We start from the raw sequence: 14,783 nt of genomic DNA on the forward strand, positions 1-14,783 counted from the left end.
CGTACCGCCAATTCCTATCTTTCCTAACAACCATCTGGATAGTGATCCACTTCTCTTACTTCCTGTTGAGTATACACTACACGTGTGAGTGTTAGAAAAATGTCTTAAGTATAAGTGATTAATATAGAAAAATATCAGGGGTCACATAATAACATGGCATTGAAATAAATTCACCAAGAACTTTACCCTCCCAAAAATGAATCCATACCTCAGCCATTGGGTGGATGCCTTGAAGGATACTACAATTTTCATCCTTTTAGGATGTGCTACCCTTTCTCTCGCGTTTGGCATTAAAGAGCATAGAATAATAATATTAAAAGCATGATGGTGAATTAAGCATATTTCTTGTCATTGTTGTTTCTGCCATAAGTAATTTTAGGCAAAAACAGACAAATTGATGACAAATTATCCGAAGTCAACAATAATATCCCAGTTAATGTTGTGAAAGTTGGGGGCATCAACAGAGATTTCAGTAATTCAAATTCAACTGATATCTGTTGATACCCTCCACCTCTCACATCATCAACTGGGATGTTGTTGCTAACTTTAATTTGAATGATTTCTCAATTTGTCTGTTTTGACTTATATCCGAAAAAACTAGCAATGACAAGAAATATTTGCTCTAACAAATACGCTTCCACCATCATATGCCATATCCATCTTTGAATATTCCATGCTCTGTAACGACAAACGCAAGAGAAACGGCAGCATATCTTTTCTGTTTCACAGCTTCAGGAAGACTTGTTTGATGAAATTTGAATCTGTTTTCAGGTTTGAGATGAACAAAGATGAAAGAAGGAAAAGAAAGCAACAAAAGAAAGCAACAGATGGTAACAAAAGAAAGGGCAGGCAGAGGGCAGTGGCATCTCAATCTGAGATGGTGTGGTTTGGGTGAAGCTAGTTCAACCTAGTATTTATGCATTTCCTTGTACGTGGTGGGTAGGTAACTTCTTTCTTGCTGTTTATGATCGAGAAGCAACTGTTTTCAGTTGAACGCCTCAAAAGGTCGGGTCACTCCCGGCTTGTACTCAAGATACGGTCAATTTTAGGCTGCTTGACTTTGTCAGTATTCGGTTGGCGTGCGTGTTTGAGTCATATGCCTGGGCCCTGGGCCCCGGGCCCTGGGCCATCCCTCCGGCTAAGCCTAATAGAATTATAGAAACTCTTGCCTGGAGACAACGTTGAACGATGGGTATTGCATTGACCACCCACATCCACGTCCAACACGTTCGGCGTAGGAGACCGGCGAAAAAGGTCGAAAGCTCTAATTAAAGTTCTCGTCTTCCTTTTTCAAAGGAAGGAATATTATGAGTCAGGGCCGGCAAAATGGGTATGTGGGTTGACCCGTTTATGACTCGTGGTGACCCGTAACCCATTTAAGGTGTACCCAAACACGACCTGTTTAGTTAACGGGTAGGTCTCACCAGACACGACACGACACGGCAATTTTTACGGGTCACCCAACACGACCCGTGAAACCCATTTAAAATAATGGGTCGTGTCGGGTCGACATGACCCATGAAACCCATTTAAAATAATGGGTCTTGTCGGGTCGACATGACCCGTTTAACTTAAAAAGTTTTTATTTTTTATTTTTTATGGTTTTAAATGAAATAATAATAGTTTTAGCAATTATCTCTTAAAATTAAACTCCTAGCAGGCTATCAACAAATCACTTAATAGTTAATAGACTTAATTGTCTAATCAAATAACCAAAAAAAAATTACATCATCATTACAATTTACAAATTTACAAATACAAATTGGGTTCCCATTTTGCCCAATTTACAAACTACATCATTTGAATATGTACAAGGAAGTTCATCAAAATGGGTCCCAACTGTTGAGGTCTTCACGCTTCTTCTGGACCTTTTTTTTCGTCATCGGATTCATATGAATAGAAGGATCTTCTATTGTATATATTTCAACCACATCGTCATCAAATACAACCGAATATTCGTTAATCACCTATACATAATCATTAGTAAGTCAGTTACAAATAAGTTCAAGATTTCAAATAAGTTCAAGACTTCAAGTAAGAATCAGATTAGATACTTACTGTCTCTCACATGTAATCATACTTACTGTCTCTCACATTTGGTTTCTACCCAAAAGAACCAAAAAAACAAAAAAAATGTTACAGTTTTAGGAGTTGTTGTGAAAGTCCTAAATGTCTCTCCCTTGTTTGTTTGTTTGCAAGAAAATGGCTCTTGCTGGGTTTTTCTCTCTTCTTTCTTTATGAGGTTCTCATTTCTCAATCAAACACATATAATGCAAGAAAATAGAAAACAACTCAATATTTGTGTGATCCAAATCATATTTCACTTAGGCCACCATGCAGAAAAGATTTCACTAAATGAAATTTGCATTATTTCGTTTGCTCAACATTTTTTCCAGAGAATAATTATATTAAATTACTAACCCAAACATTTTTCTACAAGTAAAATGATTTTATTACGAAAAAGGAAGACACTCATATACACAGGGAGCATATTGAAGCTACTCCTAAAAATTACAATCTGAAATTCAAAAGATTAAAAAATTCAAAAGACATGGAATGGAATTACTAACCCAAACATGAAACCATAAAATGCAACAAATTGTCAACATCTTCATAGTTGATAAATATTGGAAAGAACTTGAAGGACAAAACCCAAATGCACATAGGATAAATGTAAAAGGTGCATTTAGGTTTATGTTTCATTGTTTTTTTCAGGTTAAAAAATAAATAATTAAAAAATAAATAAACGGGTCTGGCAGGTTACTCGTGGGTGACCTGTGACACGACCCGTTAAGAGCAACATAAACAGGTCGTAAATGGGTCGAACCGTTTACGACTTAAACCCATTAATTTCGTGTCATGTTCGTATCGGGTTGTCAGATCGTGTCAAAATTGCCAGCCCTAATTATGACCTCATCTACATAAATGCTACGTATCGTTCTCAAGGTATATTCGTAATTTACATAACATTTTTTTTTTTTTTTAACAAGAACAAGTTAAAAATATATATTTTTTAATTTATGTTATATTTATAATTTTGGGAAACTTCACTTACCCTCCTATACTTTCGCGGTTTTTGCAAACACCCCCCTATTGTTCAAAAACTCTTAATTTGATGTATCCAACTTTCGTTTCCTTCCACTTTGCCCCTTTCGTTAGGATTTTGTAGTTAAATCAAACGGTCAAATGAGTAAAAGTCCTTTATACCCCCAAATTTTTTTAAAATTCCAAATTTACCCTTATTTATAAATAAAAAATTATTATTATAATTATTATATTTATAAATAAATAAATAAAAAAGTGACCCACCGGCGGGTCACAAGTGACCCCCGTTGGGTCAAACACCGTCAACTTTTTTTTTTTTTTAATATATAATAATAATAATATGACCCGTGAGTCACAATACGGGTGGGTTAGATCCACCGGTAAACCCACAGGTCAGAATTTAAAATATATATATATATATAACTTTTCTCCACTGGCTGAATGCAACCGTTCTGTGGATTTTTCAAAATATTTGCTTGGAATTAATCCTTCTTGGATACAATTCAAATCAACACCAGAATCAATTAAAGCAACAACATCAAGGGAAAAATCAGGAGAAACAATGATATGCACGTTAGAATGCCATTTGGGAGGAACAACTTTGTTGATCAAATTGACAAAATGGGTTTTGTCAGGAACAGAGATGGGGAGTTGCTTATTCTTTTTTAAATCAACCATTTCATTTCTGATATTACGAATCTCGTATTTCAAATCTGAGACTATAACTGCTTTGGATTTTTGCTTTGAAAATTTTTCCAAAGTATTTTCAGGAGAAGTTTTAGCATTGCTTTGTTCTCCTGGTTTGGTTAGAACAGAACAAGTACTAATACATTTAAGGTTAACTTCCTTAGGAAAAGTAGATTCAAAATCTTTCGTAGGATTGACAGATCCGTTAAAGATCTTTTGGAGGTTAAGTTCAATTTCAATCTTACCAAAGTTTTGTTCAAGAATTCTGACGTTAGAATCAGTGGGTTCTTGAGAGGAGTTTTCAAAATCGAGAAAAGAAACCTTTTTGGTGCCAAACTCTTGTTCAGAAGAACTAGCACTACCATTAGAAAACTCAGAAAGGAATTTGTCAATTTTCTCAAGATTTTCTTGAGAAGTCTTTTGATAAGAAAGTTTTGATAAATCTGGGAGAGAAATCAGAGGGTTTTTAAATTGCTCGATGATTCTCCTATCGTTAGTGATAGGGTCCTTATCATGAGTTTTGAAAGGGGAACACTTAACAACCATGTTGTTGACATCAAGAAGAGTGTTTTCAGTAGGAGGATGGGAAGATCTGATGACAGATTTATCCTCTTTGACAAACTTCTTTTTGACAACGTTCAAATCAATTTCGTCCGGAAAATGCTTTTGAAGAAAATCAAAAAACAAAATGTGAGTTTGGGACTCGATCATAGCCTCGGCCCATTTGACCTTGATACGATCTCGTTCCTTTTGGGAATATTTGGCACGGTAAGCATGTCGCAACTCACGATTTTCTTTTGAAGAAAAATCCTTGTTTAAAGCAGACCAATCAATGACAGAGAAGAAATCTCTGATATGAGCAGTGATAACATTACACTGATGGGGAAAACTCGAGGGAATAGGAGCAACAAAATCAGAAGCAGAAGGGGAGAGAGATCCACGATCGTCATCCGTTAGGGGCTGATTTTTCGTAGAATAAAAAGCAGATGAAATTTGGGAATCGGTAGAAATTCCTTTGAGTTTCAAACCAGGATTAACTGTGGGATGAAGATGAGGAGAATCGTTAAGGGATTCGTCGACATCTTTATCTCTACGTCGGAGTCCTTCTGAGGTTGTTGAACCAGCAAAAGAATTCCTTCGTTCGTTAATCAACAGGGGACGTTCAATTCTATTTGAATATCCCAAATCAGCAAAATTGATTTTAACAGATCCATCCATATACTGTTGGATGTAATCAAGATTAGAGGCATCGTTAACTACTCGAGAAGGTTTTGCAACACCTTCCAAAAGCCATTCGTTGGGTAATTCAATCTCAGCCCATCGAATCATTTTTGGGGTTTTAATATGAGCATTCTGAGTAGAACTTTGAATCAACAGAGTCGATTCGCCTGTATTCTTAATCACAGCTCTTGGATCAAGATTTGTTTTCATCAACTTATAATAAATACGGTAGATGTATATATATATATATACATATATATCTATATATGTTTTAATAAAAAATAAGGGCAAGATTGGAATTTCACACCCCTCCGTTAGGATTTTCTGTAACAGAAAATCCTAACGGAATGGGCAAAGTGAAAGGAAACAAAAGTTGGATACATCAAAGTGAGAGTTTTTGAATAATATGGGGTGTTTGCAAAAACCACGAAAGTATAGAGGGGGTAAGTGAAGTTTCCCCTTATAATTTAAAGTAATTGTGTTACATGAGGGTCTAAAGGGATGTTACATTACAGGTCTAATAGAGTACAAAAGGGATACAAACTCTTAAAACTTTTTTTTTTTTTTTTGACACGTTCACACAAGAGGGAGAAGGGGGGATTCGAACTAGTGACCTCCGCTTCATAAGGCATGGTCCCCAACCGATTAAACTACCTTTTAGAGACGACTCTAAGAACTATTGGATTATGTCTATTGCTTGTGAGAATTATATTAGTAAATTCACTTTCGTGCTTGGGAGGCCTAATGTACCTCGAATCACCCAAAAATCTATCAATTAATTTGAAAATGCTGCAAGTTGCACTATGAATTAATTACTTTTAGGGGTAACTTCACTTTAGACCCTGAATTACCACGTGATTTGACAAGTCCTCTCAAACTTCAAAACCTCTCAATTTGAACTCATGAACTTTCATTTGTAATTAATTTGAACCCCTTAAACGTTAAAAGTGAAACAATGACATTTATACCCCTGACTTTTTTATAAAATTCCAAATAAAATTTTTAAAAAAAAGTAAAAAAAAAAATTAAGGATATTTTGGTCTTTGTAGGTATTGCAGTAGAAGTTAACAGTTAAATCTGACGGAGGAGTTCAAATTGAGAGGTTTTGAAGTTTGGGAGGACTTGTCAAATCACATGGTAATTCATGGGTATAAAATAAAATTACCCCTTACTTTTTTTAATGAATTGCAAGGGCATTACTATAGCTCATAGACCAAACCATGATGTTTATTTAGGGAACTCGATATAATTCTAAAGTACAATGAAAAATATATATTTTCTAGCAAATGATTTATGACTAAATCTTTTAAGTAATTGCACAAAAGCATACTTTATGTGGATTATAAAATGCATTTCAATACATGAGATAATTATAGAGACAGATTATAAAAAATCACTAATTCTAGCATACTTTCTTTTCTACACAATGCATATGAGAAAGTAGAGAGGATGATTCCAAATTAAAATATTTATAACTTTCCAAACAATTCTTCAAAAATTTAATGGCATTGAGATTAAAACAAAAAATGTTGCTTTTACAAATTAGTTTTAATGGAAAAATAAAAATATATAAAATATCTACTAAACATTAAGCTGTTATATATGAGAACAAGCTTGAAGAAGGTAGTGAATAAAAGAAAAAAACATGCTACATGCTACACTTTCATCCTACCTTTATTCTATAGGCTTTGGAATCTTGTTTTTAACAAGATTTGATAGACACTACCACATGAATCCAACCATATGGGAGTGAAATTTGAGTGTAATATGTAACATTATTCTAAAAGAAAAGTATTGAGAAGGAGAATAAAATAACTATGATTTCGTCCCAAAAGAAAATTAAAAAGAAGGAAAGTGTCCAAATAATTTTTTATTTGTTGCATATTGGTAGAAATAATAACAATATACTAAGAGCATGTTTGGTATGCAGAATAGACACCTGAAGTAAAATAACTATTCCTATAAAATAACTTTCTTTCTTTTTTTTTCTTTTGGTTATATACTATTTTTATGAACAACTATTCCCCTAGGAAAATGAATAACTATTTCTTTAAAAAATGACATGAATATAATGAATTTTCCAATAGAACCATTCAATTTTTTTTTTTTTTTTTTGTTCTTGCAAACCTAAATTAAAAAACAAGAAGGGAGAGACAATCACAAAACATTCCATGGGTGCCTAAACACCCAATGGGGTGGCCGACCACTCTAGAAGAACCACGAGGGTGGTGCGACCACCCCTTGTTACTCCAAAGCGTTGTTGGGGGTGGCTATGACTACCCATAGAGATCCTCGATGGCTCACCACGAGTGGCTTTGGTGATCTGCCATGGTGGTCAGCTACCAAAAAGATATTTTCTCCGTTTTTCTTTTTATATGAAAATTATTATTATTATTATTATTATCTTCGATATTTTAGAAATTTTAGAGACGGATTTAGGGGGGACCGGCAGTGGCCCTAGTCCCCCCCCCCCCCCCCACATTACAAGAAAAAAAATTTAAGGCAAAAAAAAAAAAAAAAAAAAAATTAAGGTAAAAAAGTAATAATTTAAGATATTTTTTGCCAATTGGTCCCTCCTTAAATTTTTTTGGCCCCGAGTCCTCGCAAATTCAAAGCTGGTTCCGTCCTTGAGTAATTTTGGTACAATTTTAGCGAAAGCATATTTCCTGTTACCAAACTATGTTATAAGAATGGCTATTTAATTTTATATTATTGAGGAGTGTTACACATCCCAAATTTTCCTCACAAAAGTTAATTCCTAAATGATGTGTCACCATCTCATGAAATTTATTATTTTGGAAAGTGTGTTACTAACTTATGGAATGGTGACATATCATTTGGGAACAACCTTTTGGGAAGAAAATTTGGGATGTGTAGCATTTCTCAATATTATTTAGAGAAACTTCATTTACTCTCTGAATTGTCACCCCTTTTGTAATGTCTTCCTAAAGTTCAAAACCTCTCAATTTAATTTATCAAACTTTTAATTTTTTTCATTGTCCACTGTGGGCGCAACCAGTAAGATTTTCGGTTAAATCTCAACAAAATTTCTAAAATACCCCTATTTTTTTTTTATAGAAAAAAACATTTAATTTTTTTTTTTTGCAAAATTTGAGACATGGGTGTTTTTGCAAATACCATTAAATTTGGATCAACGTATTACTCTTTGCATTTTTTTTTTCCTAAAACAAATGCGAGTATTTTGAGAAACGTTAAGGGATAGATGAGATTATAAACACTTAAAAGATAGATACACTAAATTGAAAAAAAAAAAAAAAAAAAAAAAATGCTAAAGTTTCCAGCGTACCAAATTTTTATTTTTTATAGGGAAAAATATAAAAAAACCTTCCAAACTACCAACGGTTTTCGATTTAGCCCCCTAATGTTTCAAAAGCGATAAAATAGCCCCCCAAACTACTAAACTATTGCATTTTGATCACTCCGTTAGTCAAAACCGTTAGTTTGGACGGAAACTGAAAACGACGTCGTTTTGTTGGGGGGCTATTTTATCACTTTTTGAACATTAAGGGGCTAAAATGAAAATGGCTGGTAGTTTGGGGGGCTTTTTTATATATTTCCCCAAAATTTTTTTTTTTCATAAAAGGGCATTGTAGTAACTTACCCATAACAAAACGACGTCGTTTTACAATCTCCGCCCAAACTGACGGTTTTGACTAACAGAGTGGCCAAAATGCAATAGTTTGGTAATTTGGGGGGCTACTTTATCACTTTTGGAATATTAGGGGGTTAAATCGAAAACCGATGGTAGTTTGGGAGGCTTTTTTATATTTTTCTTTTTTTTTATATTTAGGAAAACAGTCGGGAAAAACAGAATATATTTATTTTTTATTTCAAATTCTTTGGCAGGCGCTTTTCAAAAATTTGGAGGGGTGGAGCGGAGGTATTTGAAAATATTTGGGGGATCCGGGAGGCCCCCCGGCCTCCGTGGTTCCGTCCATGACGCCATTCGAATCGCACTGAGGATCAGCAGTTGGATACAGGCTTTTCAGACAGTTCACAAAAAATCCTATCTCAACATCAACTTTCAGTGTCCAATAGATCTTTGCCTGTCTGCTCTGCTTCTCAACAGGCCAAGAAGCAGGTTGTTTGTTCTTTTGTCTATATCAGTTTCTTATTCTCCATTAAAGCTAATTTTAACAAACGTTTGGGGTCCTCCCTCAGAAAGAAGCACTGAGGCTCCGCAGGTGGATACATGAGTACATTGTTGTGGGAGTTGGGAGCGTTTCCTACTCTGGCTCTTTGGGTAAGCACGAAAATGGTTAATTAGCTGCCTTGTTTGTCTAGAGGCTGATCCCGCAAGAAACTAGGTCCATGAAAAACAACCTTAGTTAAGCCGAAGAATTGCACGTTACGTGTTTGCCAAAATAACATATTGACATTTATGGTCATACGTTACTCCCTACGATGGGTGGGTTATGAAAAGCCCTGTCACACCGTATTCATCCATGATCCATGGCTTAAGTTATCATTTTCATTCGTCATTGAATTTTTCTTTTCTTTCATTTGATTGGTAGCTATTTATTTATTTGTGAATATATTGCATGAGTTGAAGGCCACATATTCAATCATGTATGCTGCTTCAACTAATGGCTCAGATTAAGTTTAATTTCTTTGCTCATATATAGCTGTTAGTCTTCCCAAATATAAGTTATCTTCAACTGTGGAGTATCACGGATATGGATATTCAGCTATAAGACCCTCCAAAGTTGTTGCAGGTTTTGACTTATAATATGTATCTGCAGGAGATCCATTTGTAGAAGGCTGTTCTGCAGCTACATTTTGAGCAGGCCGCAGCAGAAAATTCATTGTCCCAAAGAATTATCTGCATAATCAAAAATTTCATCTTCATAATTGCAAGGTAGGAATCGCAAACCAGTGTTATACAATAAGTGTATAGTCTTCCATAGATACTAACAAAGTAAACACCACATTTTCAATCATTTAACAAAATAAATTACATTATCATGAACCCCAATTATAAAAAAATTATACAAGAATATGTGCAAACCATCAACTATAGGCAAAACGACAACCAAAACCACAACCGTAAAGAACCCCTCACGAAATTTCCATGGACATACCGACTCTCTCACCAAACCTAAATCTCTTCTCCCTCGCCTTCAAGAATCTTCTCACATGAGACTCCCCATGTAAATTCGAACATAATACTTACATATCTGTTAAGCTATACAATGAGAGAAGTAAAGAATTATAATAAGCTAGACAATATTTTTTTCAAAATTCTAACTACAAGTAGCATTCAAGTAGACAGTCGCAAAAAAATATTATTGTAACTACCCTCAATGCATGATAAAAAATAAGTGACAATTTTGTATTATTGAAAATATGACATCAATCCTTACATATATGATAAGCTATACAATGATAGAACTGAGTAATTATAATAAAATACCAAATACTGGAACCGATAGAGTTAACAATAAGAAGCATTGAAGAAAAGCCTATGATCATATCTTTTTCATCTTTAGGTAGCTAAGAAATGGTCTTTGTGGAACAGGTATCCCCTTGACGATCCAACCAATTGGCCAAGATAGTGCTGAGATTCCAATGCATGCACCCCATTGCAACCAATTCAACCTTTCTGTATCTGCAAACTTCTTTAGAAACTCTACCATGACTACCTGAAGAACAATGGTTATCACGATGATCCCTAAAAACAATCTATTCTTGTGTATCCCCTTGAAGACGTTCTTCTTCTCAAGCTTCCGTGCATTGAATTCATTAAAGACTTGGCAAAGAACAAAAGTATTAAAGATTAAGGTGTCATTTACCTTCTCCGTCACACCAAAGATTGATTCACCTTTGAATTGCAGGGTCAAGAGGACCATTATTTGATACAAAGCTTGGGCTAAGAGGTTTCTCCACATAATGTTGGTGATAAGTGGTGCAGTCCGGCCCACAGGTGGTTTATCCATGAGCTCCTTGGTGGGTTGCTCAGTCGCAAGAGCTAGAGCACCCAACGTATCCATAATTAAGTTCACCCACAATAATTGCACTGCTGTTAAAGGGACTTCACCAGCTGAAACTGCTGCCACAAAGTTGATCACGAGAGCAGCAACATTTACGGTAAGTTGAAATTGGATGAACTTCTGGATGTTGTTATAGACACATCTTCCCCACTTCAGAACTGTGGCCACTGAAGCAAAATTATCATCCAAAATGACAATGTCAGAGCTTTCCTTGGCCACCTCGGTGCCTTGAATCCCCATCGAAAGCCCTATATCAGCTTCTTTTAGTGCTGGTGCATCGTTTGTGCCATCGCCAGTAACTGCAACCACATGGCCTTTTTGTTTCAAGCACTCTACCATCAAAAGTTTGTCAAAGGGAGAAGACCTTGCCATCACACAAATTTTATCAACTTTCTCCAATCTCTCTTCTGGCGTGTAGTTTCTGAATTCCACACCTTCTACTACTGCTCCACTGACCAAGTCTTGACCAGGCCTGAGTATCCCACATTCGGTGGCTATAGCTTTTGCAGTGAAAACATTGTCTCCCGTGATCATTTTAATGTTCACACCGGCATATTGGCAATCTTCCACAGCTTTCTTCACCCCTAGACGACATGGGTCCTTAAGTCCCACAAGTCCTAATAGGGTCAAACCATCTTCTTCTAGCCTTTTATTTTCTTGATATTCTTCTGAAACCTGCTTATGTGCAAATGCAATGCATCGGAGGCTGCTAGCTGCCATACCTTGAATAATTTGCTCAAATTTCATCCGTTCAGCATCATCAAGATCTTTTACAATTCCAGAAGCATCATAGTAACTTGAGCACATCTTCAATATCATCTCTGCTGCACCTTTCCAGTGTACCTGGATTGTGTTGTCTGCTTTTCTCCTCACAAGGACTCCACTTCGTTTCTTCTGGGAATTGAATGCTTCAACATAAAGAATCGTACAACTTTGCATCAATTGCTCCATTTCCATGTTTAAGTCCAAAACAGCCCAGGAAAGAATTGCTTTTTCAGTGGGACTACCTGAAAACTCGATTTTAGATCCTGAATTAGGCATGTATACACTACCAGTTGTGTTTAAAGCAACTCCTTCCTGGACCAATTTGAGAACATATGGAGCAATTGATGAGTAAGAACCAGCTGCAAAAGTTTCTTTCCCCAGCCAAAACTTTGTCACCTTCATTTGGTTGAGCGTGAGAGTGCCTGTTTTATCAGTACAAATGGTGGTGGCAGAGCCCATGGTCTCACAGGCAGAGAGCTTCCGCACCATTGCTTGATCAACCATCATTCTCTTCATGGAATAAGCAAGTGTGAGTGTAACTGCCAATGGCAAACCTTCTGGAATTGCAACCACAACTATAGTAACAGCAGCAGCGACAATCCCCACCACAGCATTCACTATGTCATCAACCTTGGTCTTGTTACCATTGAACTCCTTATTTCCATTGTCATCTGTTGTATTTCCTGTGAAGTAGCGAACCAACAGGACTACGAGAACTAGGAAAGCGACTAGCAAACCAACTTTACCTATTGATGAGGTTAACTTGTTGAGGCGTGCTTGTAAAGGTGTTTGTTCGTTTGTGTCACGGCTGATTGAGCTCATCATCTCTCCCCATGTTGTGTTCATGCCAACTGAAGTGACAAGCATCCGTGCATAGCCATCAGCCACCTTAGTACCTGAAACCAAAAATGGATGACTGCAATTTACTTCTACTTGGTCACTCTCCCCTGTCATGCTGGATTCATCCACGTGCAATGAGTGCCCGTCTAAGAATAGGCCGTCAGCTGGAACTTGATCTCCAATCTTTAAGCAAACAACATCTCCAACCACAATTTGAAATACTGAAATCTGTTGACGCCGCGCGGCTCGCACAACATCAACCTGGATATTGTTGCTGACTTTGGATAATTTGTCAAACTGTCTGTTTTGCCTAAAGTTGCTTATGGCAGAAACAGCAATGACAAGAAATATAGCAACAAATATGCTTCCACCATCATACCAACCTTCTTTGATTCCATGTTCTTTAATGCCAAACGCAAGAGAAAGTGTTGCACAGCCTAAGAGGATGAAAATTGTAAGATCCTTGAATGCCTCCACCATGAAATGGAAGAAGCTCTTTGTAGGCGGTCTTTTATATGTGTTGGAGCCGAAAGCCTCGTGTCGGAGTGCAATATCTTCAACATCGCCTTCAATACCCAATTCAGCATTGGTATGAAGACTTGATGCTACTGCATCAACCCCTCCAAATTTTTGGAGCCTGTCAACATTTTTCTCTTTCACAAGTTGAATGAGACAATTTTGATCAATTTTGAACCTTTTGTCTGGTATGAGATCCACAATGGTGAAAGATGGACAGTGAGAAAGCTCAGGATTTTTGTTTCCGTGTAGAGAATGGAATTTGTGAATACTTTTCTCTTTCACAAGTTCAGCGAGAGGTTTGAGATTCATAATGATGAAAGATGGGGAGTGTGAAACGTCAACATTTTTCTTCTCTGGTAGAGAATGAAGGTTGTCAACATTGTTCTCCTTCACAAGTTCAGTAAGACTTGTACGATCAATTTGGAAGCTATTGCTTGGTCTGAGATCCTCTAAGGTGGAAGGACAGCATGAAATATTAGTATTTTTCTTTCTGGATAGAGATTCTGTAAAAAAAGAAAGTATGGTTCTAGAACAATAAATGGTCACAAAAGCAGAGTGCCATCTCTTGTTGGATTGGCTGAGTATTTCTGGTACGTGAAGTAAAGTCTCAATGCATATGCTCTCAAACTTTGGTGGGAGAACTGTAGCCATTGGCTCAGGGAGGGAAAAAAGTTCACTGTAAAGATGATATGTGTAGGAAAGCAAGGAATTGACAATGTAGTAATAGAGATAAAATAAAACAAGTAAAAAATTTTTTTTCTATGGGTAAAATATGAAGGATTCAAATGAGCAATACCTTTTATGAATGAATGGAGCAAAGTGAGGATAAAGCGCAGAAAGGCTGGAGAATAGTAATGATATATGGAGATATGTTGCAGGATACGTTAAATTGTGGAAGTCCTCGACATTTTATATATAGCTAAATAGCTTGGTGGTTTGTTTGTGTTCATGCCGTGTGGACAAGGTATCCAACTTTATTCATTAAGTTTTCAGTGGGGAAAAGAAGTAATTGATTGATATTGATATAAAGTAGAAATGAACTTTTAATTTTTTTGTGAGAGAAAAGTAAAGAAAATTGTATTGTGAGAGAAATGTGGACGGTTTTCATTGTTGGGTGATTCTAGTAGGCCAAAGAAAATAGAGAGTAGATCTGAAAAGTTAGAACATCTCTAGCAGATTAGGTAAAAGTTTCATATTGACTAATACCACCGCTTTTTCTCCTTCAACAGATTTGCTAGAAACTTGGTAAAATGCAACCTCTATCACTACTAAATAAATATTTTATTGATTTTCATTATTTTTGTAGTTGTTTATTGTTCCTCTTTATCAAGCAAATAGAATATATTAAAAACGGGAGAGAATTAATATTTAGTAAAAACAAGTAGAGAAGTGAATAAAAAATGTATTGGAGAGAGAAAAGTTTTAGGAAAAAGTAGAAAAATACTTTGGCAAACAAACGCGGCCTGGCTTGACAAAGTGGACCCACCGGAGGGGAAGGTGAAGAATTTCCTTGGTGTTTCGGAGATGACTTGCGCCGGGCTTTCCTCTCGGGCTAAGCAAAGAGAATGGAATGGGTCAAAATGGTCACATTCGACGCGCAAAGCGGATCTTCTTATGAATTTCTTTGCGTAGAGAATAATTATTTATTGGTCAAAATGGTTGTTTGTGGTTGGATTTAGATTTAATAGCCTTTAT

At 36.1% G+C, this 14,783-nt stretch overlaps 1 pseudogene; it reads right to left on the reverse strand.

The window, feature by feature from the left end:
- Positions 1 to 10,386: 10,386 nt before the first annotated feature.
- On the reverse strand, positions 10,387 to 13,934 carry LOC132180107 (putative calcium-transporting ATPase 13, plasma membrane-type pseudogene; annotated as a pseudogene).
- Between the last annotated feature and the right edge of the window lie 849 nt (positions 13,935 to 14,783).

This window comes from Corylus avellana, chromosome 4 (assembly GCF_965113065.1).
Source record: "Corylus avellana chromosome 4, dhCorAvel1.hap1.2, whole genome shotgun sequence".
Classification (NCBI taxonomy): Eukaryota; Viridiplantae; Streptophyta; class Magnoliopsida; order Fagales; family Betulaceae; genus Corylus; species Corylus avellana.